Source organism: Varroa jacobsoni, unplaced genomic scaffold, assembly GCF_002532875.2.
Source record: "Varroa jacobsoni isolate VJ856 unplaced genomic scaffold, vjacob_1.0 contig01193, whole genome shotgun sequence".
NCBI lineage: Eukaryota > Metazoa > Arthropoda > Arachnida > Mesostigmata > Varroidae > Varroa > Varroa jacobsoni.
The window spans coordinates 61,305-74,522 of NW_019214593.1; positions in this window are offsets into that span (position 1 = coordinate 61,305).

The following is a 13,218-nucleotide window of genomic DNA, read 5'->3' on the forward strand; positions in this document are numbered from 1 at the left end:
ATAGCTATTATAGACTAGCTATGTAAGAATTAAAAGCGGTCTCTGGGTAGTAACTTAATAGCTACAAAAAGGTACAAGTAATCAGCTGCTACAGCTGGAAAACACCTCAAATGGTCTACTCTTGTCGTCGTTCCTCTCGTTATGTGTGAACGCATCTGTGCGACAGTCAGTGCGCAGTTATGCGGACTTATTTTTGGATCTAAGTGGAAGCTGACGCGACCTTCTTAGTGTGATCGTACTTTCTTGGAACCCTGTTATATGGAAAGTGTGGACCAGCTTAGTCATGGCGGGCTATGTAGGTAGTGTCAGGCTGTGACAAGTATCTTTGAGCTACATATAGAAGCTTCATACGGCCTAATATGTACCAGTTACTTACTAAGCCATATAAAATAAGAAGAAACCTAATTTACTTTAACTTGGAAGGTAATTATTTATTCTTTAATTAACAGATTATTTTAAATGCAGACACAAAAAATGTTTTTTTTTTTTACAAAAGACGTGTCTGCTTTTCGTCTCGCTGTGGTAAAATGGCTAGGTTGAACGTTCCCCTTCAGCAAGCCCGGATTGGAGTGTCTGTTGGCTTGATGACTCCATATGATCTGATAGAGTGAGCTTCTATCGTAATAACTACCGCTTGGGATGGAAGCTTGATGCCCAGAGCAGCAGCGCTAAATTGATCGTAATTCCAACTTAAATAAGATCACCCTATTTCAGGCCTTTTTTCGATTATCACATCCCAACTTCTCGACCATACATCTCCTGACTCCCCGCTGGCCTCCGGTTAATAGTGATGATAAATAAGGCAACTGCTCACCTATTTTTATTCTATCAAAGGCCGAACGGTTTGGCGTCTTTTTTTGGTAAGCGGGTCGAGCAAACGACGTGCATTTCGTTAGCTTGAGCAGGACGATGAAAGAGCAGGAAGTTAGCCCTAAATTAAAAAAAAAAAATAAGCGAGTAAAGAAAATGCGAAAAACACAGACTTAGTGGAATCGTCGACAATATTTAGATGATTTTCAGCGAGAGTACGCCTTTGCATCGCGCCGTACCCGAATGGTTCTTTTGACTAGCTTGAGGTAATTGATCGTGTGGTAAAAGTTACGGAAATGATTAAAGTGTCATCGGGATTCCGGGACGATGCTCGAAATGGGGGCTGGGTAAACGTCACATAAAAACGTCGTAGCAGCTTCGGCGTTCTGCCAACAACTTGTAAATAATGCGCCACCCCTACTGGTATCATTATCTTTTTTGCCGCATGAAACGTGCCCCGAGAACTGACTTGATTATATGCGTGTGAATAGTGTGCGTGGAGGAGAAATAATGGCTAGTTGGTGCGTTTTAGTTTCTAGCTAAACAGTAGAGGTTCATTCCCTTTCGAAGGCATTCAACCATACAACATGAGTCCACTTGACTGCACCCGTTGTGTCTTGACTGCACGATGGCTGTCGTTGGCCAGCTTGACAAACAGCAGCAGCAGCAGCAGCAACAACAACAACAACTGAGGCAAAAGCGGCTCAGCGTAATCATTGTTCAGAAGTCAATGGAAACATTGACACTATTATTATTGCTTAGCACGAGCGCGTTCGACGCTGAGCTTCGGCAATATCTGCATACCACTACGAGGCCACCGTTTTTTCCGGCGGTCTGTGATTGTTTAAGAGTGAATGGAAAAAGACCTCAGCTAGAATTAGTAGCCAGCGCAACTGGTATGCAGCAACCCTTTAAGAATCTGACAATTCGATGACAGTTTGTCAATGTCTGTCAGAGCAGTATGAAATGCAGCAGGTTCGAACGGAGGTCGCAAAGCACATGTACAGCTATAGGTAAAGATTGCCTTTTTATTTTCTTGAAAAGCATTTCAGTGCCGATAGCGACTTCAGATACGTTTTTGCATTAGTGGCTTTGAATGTACAATATAGTGGACAGGATTGATTATGATATTTAAACTCATGCTTAAAACTCTGTAAGTTATAAAGGACTATAAAAAAGTTGAAGTAACAGCGACACGGATTGTAGATTGAGGTTAACTTGACACTGTGGCATGTTGGCGTCTCTAAGTTCGACAGAACAAGGGGTGGACAATGTCTGTCTGAAAAAAGCACAGGAGGTAATCAATGCTCAATAAATTCGGCGAAATTGACGACAAATGGACTAGAAATAAAACTACAAGTGGCGACGGACAGAAATATCCCGAATGCCTTCGTTCACACAAGCGGGCATCCTACTTCATTAAACGCAGTAAGGGCTTCCAAGCCGTGACCAAATAGAAACATAGAGGGCGCAAAGGTACTAATGGCAATGACTACCTATGCTTTTTTTTTCATAAAGTTTATCATTACTGACTAAAGAAAAACAAAAAAAAAAGGTGAGGAGAGTTAACTTGGCTTTCTTCAAACAAACAGCGTCTTCTCCTTTCAACGTTCAATGATACTAAGATAGTAGCAGTTAAATTTTCCTTTTTCTACTCGGGCATACCGCCACAGTTACTTCTGAAAATAGGAGCGCAAAGTAAGACATTCGTTATTATTTGTATGTTTTATGGAAGCTATTCCCCGATGACTGTAAGCCTAACAATGTAATGTTGGCAAAATTGTGTTATGGGCTCTCTATACGTGAAACGACCGTACGCGTAAAATGTCTAGATCAAATTGTAATTTTTAATTGTCGCAGTTTAGAAATATTCCAGTTATATCTGCCATTATTATGTGCTGATGTGGGCCTCGATCTGCAGTTGTTGTTGTTTAAAAAAAAAAGAGACTGTTGTTGCTGGCGCCCTTAGACCCTGGAAGTGGTAATTCTGTCAACCATTTAGCTGCAAAATGGACCATTAAATGCAATCATAGCAAATTGATATTTTCTAGGTACAACCTGTACACAATACGTGAGTTTCTGAGTTATTATATAAGCTAATATAAAAAGCGCTTAAGGATTTGCACCCCTTACCTTTATCCTGCACCTCTTTTTGTCGTCGCTTAATTGAACTAATCTGACTTATCAACATTCCACCTAATCTCATGTAAACCTAGGTCAGGCATCCGCTAAGAGTTGCTCTTTTGCAAATATTTGCCCCATCTAACCCGTCACCTTTTTGCTATTATATATATTATCCTGTTCTAATATGAATAAACTTGATCCGTGTCTTATCTAGTCCTACGCAAACTAAGGTTCGATTTGAAATCTGCGCTTTAACAACTAACCGGTTGCAATACTCCTGGGCAGCTACTGTAGCACCGATTCCATTATTCCGTTGCTACAATAATTCTCGCTTCTACTGCATTCAACCAGTTAGAGAACTTTCATCGGACTGTTTCAGCAGACCTGCTGTTAATCGCTGAACATCATACCAGCTTTCTTTTAAACATTTGGTTTATTTACCATTTAAATAAAATATTTTTTTATTTAATATTTAAATATTTGGTACCACATATCCCTGTGGTATTAATTTAGTTCTCAGTTACCGTTTCTTGCTAATTAACAAATCGGTTGGGTTCGATTTTGCAATTATCAATCTTCAGCAGACAGATTCTAGTTTATTCCTACATGCTCAATTAACCTACGATCATTCACGCAGCATTACTCCGAATTTTAACGTGACAAAGATACCGTATTTATCTCCAGCTATACTCGCTATCTCATTGTAACGTCGTTGCCCGTTTACTTATTTTAGTTAATCCTTTCTTCGACTTCCATATTGACTTTTGCCAATTTTGTAGGCTTTTTTTGCTTATTATTAAATTTCGCATAAAGACTTTTCACCGGCTGTTGAACAAGTCCACGAATAATTCTCTATTTGCTATCACACCCTATGAGAAAAGAAGCTTTTTCTGGAGAAAGTATTTATTCAATCAAGGAACATAATTCATTCGCTGGGAATAACGGTTCATATTTCACCAATTATAAAGATTTTGGCAAAAAATAAATTATTTGAATAAGAGAAATGACAAAACTGGAAAATCATATTGAAAAATCAAAGATAGATGTTGTACGTACTTTGTAAAACTTGAAAAAATAAGGAACTTAACAGTAAAAGCCTTTTACGCGTTTTCAAATTCTCTAAAAAAAATACCATATCCGAATGAAACAAATAATTTATTTCTAGAAAAGGTGTTTACTGAATCAAAGCTTATAAACAACACACTAAGGTGGTTCATATTTAATCAAATTAATGGACCATCGAGTGAAAGAAATTATCCTTCGAAGAAGTAATTAATACTTTTAAGGATTCCAAACGATACGCGGTGGCGGTTTATATTTCAGCAGCCATTTCGGAAAAAATCACGATTTTCCCTTAAATCCAATAATGCGCTTAGTAGAAGAGCTGAAAAAACAAACAATATTCTGACATAAACCGTTTACAAGTTTTCACCAGTTGTCAAATAAATCGCAAAAAATAATGAATTAGTCAAAATTTTAGATCACACGCTATAAAAAAATCAAATATCCTCCTGAAAAAACTATTTATTTATCCACTACAGGTTGAAATTCTAGCACCTCAGAAAGAACGAGCTTAATGTGACCAGTTTCCGAAATTGATGTGAGTTAAAAATACAGATTTTTTTTTTACTGTTTTATTGTTTAGTAGTGTTTAAGAACCAAACGTCAAGTAGTCTCAAGCATGCGAACTTGAAGTTAAAAAAGAAACAGGACCTCAGCCTCTTACCAGAAGCCCTCTGAACCTCTCAAGTGAATTAGAGCTTTGTAAAAATTGAGGTCGTTTATGTTATTTTCAGATTGCTTATTTACAAAGCATGCGAGTCAAACGGTATCTCTACTCCCTTGGCCCTTATATATATATATATATATACTGCGTCAATATATTCGACCAGGTTTGCATCGTGTGGCAGGATTATCGTTTATTACTGGTACTTTCATCTTCACACGCGGAAATCGTGTGGGTACCTTATACTCGGTGTAAATATTTACGATTCCTAGCCCAGCTTCCCTTCGACCACACTTAATGCAGTTAGACCCTATAGTATATTCAATAGAAGTATTAAAATCTGTAATACCGAGCGTAGCAAAAAACAGTGGAACAATTAGGTTCCTATATTCCAATATCAGCTGAACTTCCCCCCATATTGCTGTACGCATTCTAATATTCTGCGTAATAGTCTATTATGGACATTTTCGGCATCTTTCGAATTTCACAGACTTAAATAAACCACATTTTTAATGAGCATCTTTTTGCGCAATACTAGTGTTCTTTGATAGATGCCCCCGAAACACTTAGAAGCCTATAAGGAGCCCTATTGGTAAACCATTTATATAAATGAACGTGAACTCATTACCTATGTACGTGTTACAATGCGAGGTTTAACGCGGAGCCTTTTTCAGTCAGACACGTAAAATCTCGTATCAATCGTATTTTTTTTTAAAATATCAAAGCTAATATTATATCTTAGAAGTCCGATAGACATCTACACAATGTATAAATTAAACTATATGCCAGTTAGTGTTCATGTTTCTTATAGAATTACAGCTGAAAACTGTGCCCAAGCCACCCTGAAGTAGAGCTGCAGTTACGACTTGCCAGAGAGGAATCTCTACAGAGGTAATGTATAACATCTGAGCATGCATAACATATGGGACACCGCCTAATACTTGTCAAGGATATCTGCGATACAGAAATCTGCATATTTATTCATATTTTCCGCTGTTGATTATATCTATTACTCTAGGGCTCTTATGAAGAGCACTCAATGGGCATCGGTTGAAGCACACCAAAAGAACACCGGTCTATTTACTAAATTCCTTAGTCGACCATATGAGTAGACTTAGCACTGTTGTAAGTGCACCGTAGTTTCAATTGGCAGTGTTGCATCTGACATCGGCAGATTTACGTCTCTCGAGGTACGGGTTGTCAGTGGCCGCCGTCCCGCCTCCTCTTCGTCGCCTCTGTCTTAATTAGGTTTACTTTCAGCCTCAAGTCTGTGACTGCCACGTGCAGCTGGGCTAGAGCTTGCTGAACTATAAACCCGCATATTTCTATATCGTCTGCATACAAGACTGATTCGCTTGGTCCTTCTATTTGATTAGGAAAGCTTTTCAGCAAGATGTAGAACTAGTGTAGACTCAGATTGTCTTTCTAATCCAGGCCAATTGTCTATGTGAAAAGCGGGAGTTCGGCTACTTCGTCATTATATGTATCCTTGGTAGAATCGTAATGAGAAGGTTGAGTATATTCATAGACACACTCATGTTGGCCAACGTGGGCATAGTCTTACCCCTGGGCATCGAACCAAGGGGTTCCTTGAAATTGCGCAGTTTGACGTGTACTGTATCCACGTCGGTCAACAGAATCCTGCACGCCGTTTCTGTGGAGCGTTTTCTCTTTGGAACCCATGTTGCTCTGTTAGAATCGCGTGCATGTTTTCTAGGTAGCTGTTTTGCCTCTTAGTCAGCAAGCGAATAAGCAGCTTATAACAAACACTATTTTACCCTCGGCATGCCGAACACCCGCCATTATTACAATACTATTGGGGCGCCATTTCCTTTAGGGATCAATGCCAGGGTGGCATCTTTCCGCTGCGCTGAGATTGTATCAGTGTGAGAATATTTATTCATTTGTGTTGCCCAATACATTGCCAGAGTGACGACGCATTTGAGATGCTAGTTGCAAACTCTATCTTGGCCAGCAACTTTCTTGTTGCATAGATACCGAAGACATTGTGCTGATTCTCGCACTGTGAAGTCATGTTGTAGGATACCGTGTTGTACTGAAATTGACTCTTCCTACGTTGCGGCGGAAAAGGGCAACGCGCATGATTTTATATCCTTTAATGCAAACATCTCCGAGAAATAATGAGGGTCAAGGAATTAATTGTGCAAGCTGCTGAGCCGGCGTCATAGAAGCCACTTCTATGGTTAACACTTTGCAGGTCTTTAGCCGTTTGGTCTAGTAATGGTGGCTCTTATGATACATACGTTTTTCGACAGGTTGTTTTAAAATCGGAGTCCAAAGGATGGAATACAAATTGTACCTCGGCTATGAGCCTGAAGGCCATCTGGCCTCCCGGGCAAAATTGCAATTAATTGAACCACGCCATATGCTTGCGCCCTCTGACAGAGAACGATGTAGCAGGATCTCGACCAGTAGTTCTTTTTCGCACTGAAAGCTGGTTACGCTCGTCGCAAAGATATTGCTCACCGAATTTCTTGCACCTTCTAAGAAAGTCGGTGTTGATCCGCCTTGATTACACAGCAAGCAAAGTCCGCTAAAGTGTGGCTAGAATTTGGCTAGTTAAAGTTGTTGGCAATGGCCAGGGGAGAGACCAGAATCAGGGGATCACGTTTCTAGCCCACTGACGAGTTTCTTTACCATCGCATATGTTATGTTCAAAGCAGCCGACCAAACATAAGCTAGTATGAGGCCTAGTTGCTAGACACGTAAAGCGTATTCGCCTCTAGACGCGGCGTGTGATTGCCTATCTTATGATTGTAGAAAATAAGGACACCTTCTCTAACTAGGCGGTTTGTTAACGATGATGTACTGCGCGTTATATTATAGAATAATACTCATAGTTATTCTATAGCCAGTTATTCATTTTAGCTACCATGTTAAATGAGTAGCTGTATATCCGAGCCTGATTTATTTTCAGAATCACTATCTGATTTAATGTCTAGTAGAAACATTTAAAATATAGATTTTTCGATAACACTTTTGAATACTTGCGAAGCAAGTTATGCCTATGCATGTGTGCAGCTGTGTTTGTCATGATATATCTGTTAGTTACCACAAGGTCTGCTGGTATTTCCTATACTTTAGTCGGTAGACTCTACTGTTTAATTGTTCCTGCTGTTGGCGCAGTACGGGCCTATACAGGCTTCGGCCACGCGTTTTCGCTCTAGCAGAAGGTGTTTGTTGTTGACCCGCTTCTCTTGAAAAAAAGTTTCTTTCGATTCAAGTAGAACAGAGCCCTGAGACTCCCGACTTATGGTTCTTTACCTCTGGTGAAAACTCCAATTTGTTGAATCGACTATTTTACTCCGAGGAGAGCCGGTACAAGCGGGACAGCGAAAGGCAGAGAGACGCATTACGACGTCGAGGACTGTAGAAAACTGGACTTCGGTAAACGAGGTTTCTTTTGTCGTGGTCTCTTTCCATTGAAGGCCTCCGTCACACGGCCCTTGCCTCGACTGGTTACAGAGTGTGCTAGCTAAGGTTTCTTCTTTTTAGTATTATCTGCGTCAGTAAAACGCCTTGCACGTTTACTGAAGGACACCAGCACCAAGAGTTGCTGGAGTTATTTTCGCGTGTTATCATGTTTCTTGCTCCTCTGCGATGAAAATTCATCGTAGTTACGTCGTTTCCTGGCATCGCTTCTATTAAAGGAAGAGAAGACGAAAGTCAAATGAACTTTCATTAGTGCTTTCTGCGTCCCATCTCTTAAGGATTTCTTGAAGCAAGCTGTAACGGATATGGTGTAAATGTTGATTAACAAGAATTATTATAAAATTTATCAAGTATAAATTCACTGCAGTGACATATCACTAATAACGTTAAATACAGCCTTCTTAATAAATGTTTAAATCGTCCAATACGAAATATCGCACAGTGAAGTAATTTTTTTAGACGCTTGACTTTCTTTAGTGTAAATTTAATAAAGATTAAAAATTAAGATTTTCTGCCACTTGCCCGCTTATTATGGTAGCGCGGATGTTTAAAATACAAGAGTCTATTAAGTTTTAAAAAAAATTTTCACATGTTGAGTTTTGATGTACTTTTCAAATTACCAAGATCTTGGTAGACATGGTAATCTGTCGAAGTGATGTCTGGCAGACGGTGGATAAAAGAGCATTCAGTTGTAACGCCTCTATCTTTGCCACAGTGATTTTTCCGGTGCCAGACCTAGCGTTGTCGTTCGATAGGATTGGTTTACTCTTATCCATATGCCTGTTCACTAATTTTGAATGCTTAAAGCAGACCATTTCCTTCAATTGTTAGGACTTAAGTTGTAGTGCAGAGATACCATACAAGCCATAACTTTTTGTAGCAGTAAATCTACCCCACGATAACGTCTCGTTCTTTAGTTGCATTCATCCACTGATGCGACGGTCTGCTTATCGTCCATCTTGGCGTAGAGGATCCACTTTTCATCACCGGTAACGATTCAGTGGGAACAAAGAAACGCCTTTAGCTCGGTTTTTTCTTTACCTTCGTTCAAATCGTCGATTTATTGTATTTTATTAATTTGACCGAAATGAACGGCTACGGTACATTTAAGTACGGATTTGAGTGCCAGCATCCATAGACTTGAAAATGGCTTTAACCGCACATTTCTTGCATTCTTTCATACGGGGTTTCCCGCGAGACTCAGGTTCAAGTTTGAAATCTCTCTACGCATAATTTCCCAAATCAGTACCTCATGATGTCCCTAGTAGCTGAACCTTCAACGAATATAAGGTTTATAATGCGAGTTGACAGGTTCCTGCAGTTCCAAGATGAAATAGCTATTCGTAAATTACTCTAGTTTCCTGATCTTTATAGTATACTACAACTTATCTGCTCAAAGATGAAAATTATTTAAATATGATCACTACTATATATACATATGCATAATATAGTAGACATTGGATTCAATATTTGTTGAAGGAAATATTTCATATATATATATTCAATATTTGTCCGCACCTTTTAGAGTTGGAAGACATTTAGAAGGTGGATTGAACTTCAGTAAAATATAAAATGTTCAAATTCATGTATAAAATTTAACAGCGATAATTTTCAATTATCTCTGGGATGTTCTACTAGCATTCAAACCTGTTTCCCAATACGCATCAAAATGCATTAAAAATGAAACATTATTTTGGAATTAAATAATTTCTTAGTAAAATACGATTTAATGTCATATAGTATATATAATGGGTTATAATAGAGTCACTGCAGATCGTAAAAAATGTTTAGTGCCGACTGATCGCACGATCAGTTTGACATCTATTAGGCTGTTACGAACGAATCCCGTAGACTTTGACTATTAAAAGCTTCAAGGATACTCATTTTTTACACCTAGGATTACATTTTCTACCCCAGCTCTTCGGCAGCATATGTAATGCATTATACCATCCCCAGATGTAATTTCTCTAGTTACGGTTTCTTGAAGTGAATTAGCATGCTTGCCTACCAGTTATCCTTTTAAAGCATGGAAAGCCCCATGATTGTACGGACTTAGGTCAGAAGAATAGGCGGATGGAAGCCAACTTCGGATAAGTTTTAGTCAGTCTAGCAAGTAATTGAAACACGGCGATTAAGTCTAACGTTGCCACCACATACTCTGTAATGGCAAGAATAGCGGTAGCAACGACCCACGAGTCTTTTAAAGAACTCTGCATTCACTGTTCATTCTTCGGCAAATGTTTCTGATGTCCATTGCAGGTACTAATACCACCTCATGTCCCGACACTGCCACCGAACTCCATTTCTCCCCAGAACGACATCATTCTCTCTCCTGCCTCCGTTTCGGGTTGAATGACGATTGAACCATGCATCGTTTACAACGACCGTGTGCTTTAGGCGAGTCTTTTGTTAACTAAAATTCTGCATATTGTACACCACGTGCAGCTCCAACTGGCCTAAGGTAAATCGGCAGGGGGGAATTTTTTTGCCTTGCGTATGAAATATTAATTCTGGACGTCAGAGCCTTTAGACTCTGCTTCTGTAAAGTCTTATCGATTGCGTTTTTGTCCTTTGTGGTTTCGAACACTGCAATCTTCGTTTGAAACGTTTGCACCATTTGACAACTGTGCTTTCGTTCAACGATTCTTTGCTTAATGTCTTCGCCAATTTTCAATAAATTTCGAAGACGAACACAAACTAGAGCACTGAGTAAACCCAACAAGTTTTCATTCATAAGCTTCTAAAAAACCGTTTCGTTTGTTAGCGGCGCGTGGTTAAAAAAATTACTTAATTTCAAAGTTTACCGGAATTTACTTTTAGTAGCGTAACATAGAGGTCGAACTAATTAGCTCGAAGAAGTCTTTAAAGTTAGCCCTTGTTCGCTGATGTTTCTTTTGGCTTGAGAGGAGACACTTCTAGCGTTGAATTCAAAGCGTTTTCAACTATTTTTACATAAGAGTGGGAGTCGGACAAAATAAGAGCTTGATATCGCAACTATTATGTCTCGTTTAAGCCGTGACATTATATCATAGCCACTATAGGTAAGTGCTTTGCAACTAGTTGTGTGCTTTTTAGAGTGCAGGACACCCATAGATAAAATAAGTTTTATGAAATTTCTGTAATCAGGTTTAACTTTGATGGCCTTTTAATAACCATATGAAAAAAAATTTGCCAGTAATTTCCTTTATAATAATATTGACTAATTCGTTGAAGTGCAAATTCCAAAGATAAAAGCCTAGGAAATGACAATAAAAGAATCTCCTGCTTCACAGAGGCAACACCAATGCTTGACGTTAACGGTGGCAATTGCCTCTTTCGGGCCGTTAACTTGATAAGTACGACCGCTTAAGCCTTTTTTACTGGCCGTTAAGTTGAGGTGCTATTTTCTAAGGCACGTTGGTATATGACCTTCTCTCAGATTAGCTGTTCCATTCACCTTCGGTGCATAGGATGGTCGATCCGCTGTGCAGTTGCAGTCTAACACGAAGGCCTGAAGTGGTAGTTAAATATTTTTAGGAGAACATTCAATGGCTCTTGGGACCAAGTGTTAAAGTGTTTTTATCATCGTATTGTAAGAACAGTGGTGAGAACATCGATCTTATAAGTCAGTTCATATTAAATTTGAACAATGTCACCGTAACACAATTTTTTGTGAAGAGATTTTAACAATTTCGGTAAATCCGTGTGTCACATTTTGTATGCATTTGTCTACGATACTCTTTTTCTAGATAAATTTAAATTAAGAATTTCAGTTGTACGTGCACAGCACTAGAATTGAGCAGTAGCATGGTAGACGCTTCTATAGAGACGTCGATAGGCTTGAAGAACGACTGTTTCATACGTAGCAGTTAAAAAATGTCGCAGTAAAGAAGAGCAATCATAAACTGTGCCGCCTGTTTGACTCGTACCTATTATTTTAAATAGGTATCGCTCCCTCACTTCTCGAAACGTCTCTTTACATATGCGAAAATCAATATTTCGATTAATGATAGACCATCAGCAAGATCTGTGTAATTTTTTATCCGAACTTTGTTGGCACCCTGTCGTCGCATGACACAGCTCAGTCGTTCCTGCCGTTGCCAATCTGCCACTCGCTATGAACGTTGGACCAACGCTTCCATCCGTAGGAATGAATACTAGACGTAATTCATGTGGCTTAGCCTATCCATGATACGCTCTAATTGATTTTTTAACATGTTTATAAGCGATTTTCTAGTTCAAAGGTCATTCTCTACCTGTTACATATCTATCTAAAAAAACTGATGCTTTTTAGTATGCTCGAACATGGCGTCCTGGACCGTCAGCCCTTAAATTACGTTCACTTTGCAAAGGCTTCGCAGGAAGAGCAAAAATTCGGACGCGTAGTTTGTAGCAAAGAGAATATTTTCCATCACTGCAATCTTGTTAAGGTCTATTCTAAAAGCCATTCGTATATCTTACACACTATCAATCCTGCCTTTAGACTTGATATAAAGCTTTATATATACAAATCCATGTCATTTCTTTCTTATTTTAGGAGACAGTTTTAGATTTACTAATTGGTTTTCTTTATGACGAAGATTTGTACGTTCTACTTTATAGCGGACTGCTGTCTTACTTGGCACCCTCTTTGTTTGGAGTATTCGCTCCAAATGAGGAGGCTGGGTCATACCCTGGTTTGTACTAAAATTTTTTTAGTTGCATATTGCGTAGCTAACTACATTAAATCTACATGGCCACATGCCGCTAAATTTGAAATATTTGGGCTTGCTCATAAACTCAATACTGGGCTTTATATCATTAGTTACTATACAATCAATGCTTTTTTACAAAAATTTTTCATGTTTTTGTTTATTAAATATTTCATTGCGCCCGGCCAAGAAGGCCAAAGCTCGACATACGTACACAGATCGGTAACAGTTGAAAATCGTACGGTAGTGACATCCCTCTAAAATTAATTACGTACTAGATATTTTTTTCAATTAATAATTCAATTAGCAAATTGAATTACTTAAACTGAAAGGGGCAGGTGTAATGAAATGTGTTCTGTGACACATAAATTCAGTGTGTAAAATTTATTGAAGGAAAAATTAAAAGTGATAGAAACGTGCCAACTTGAGAATCAA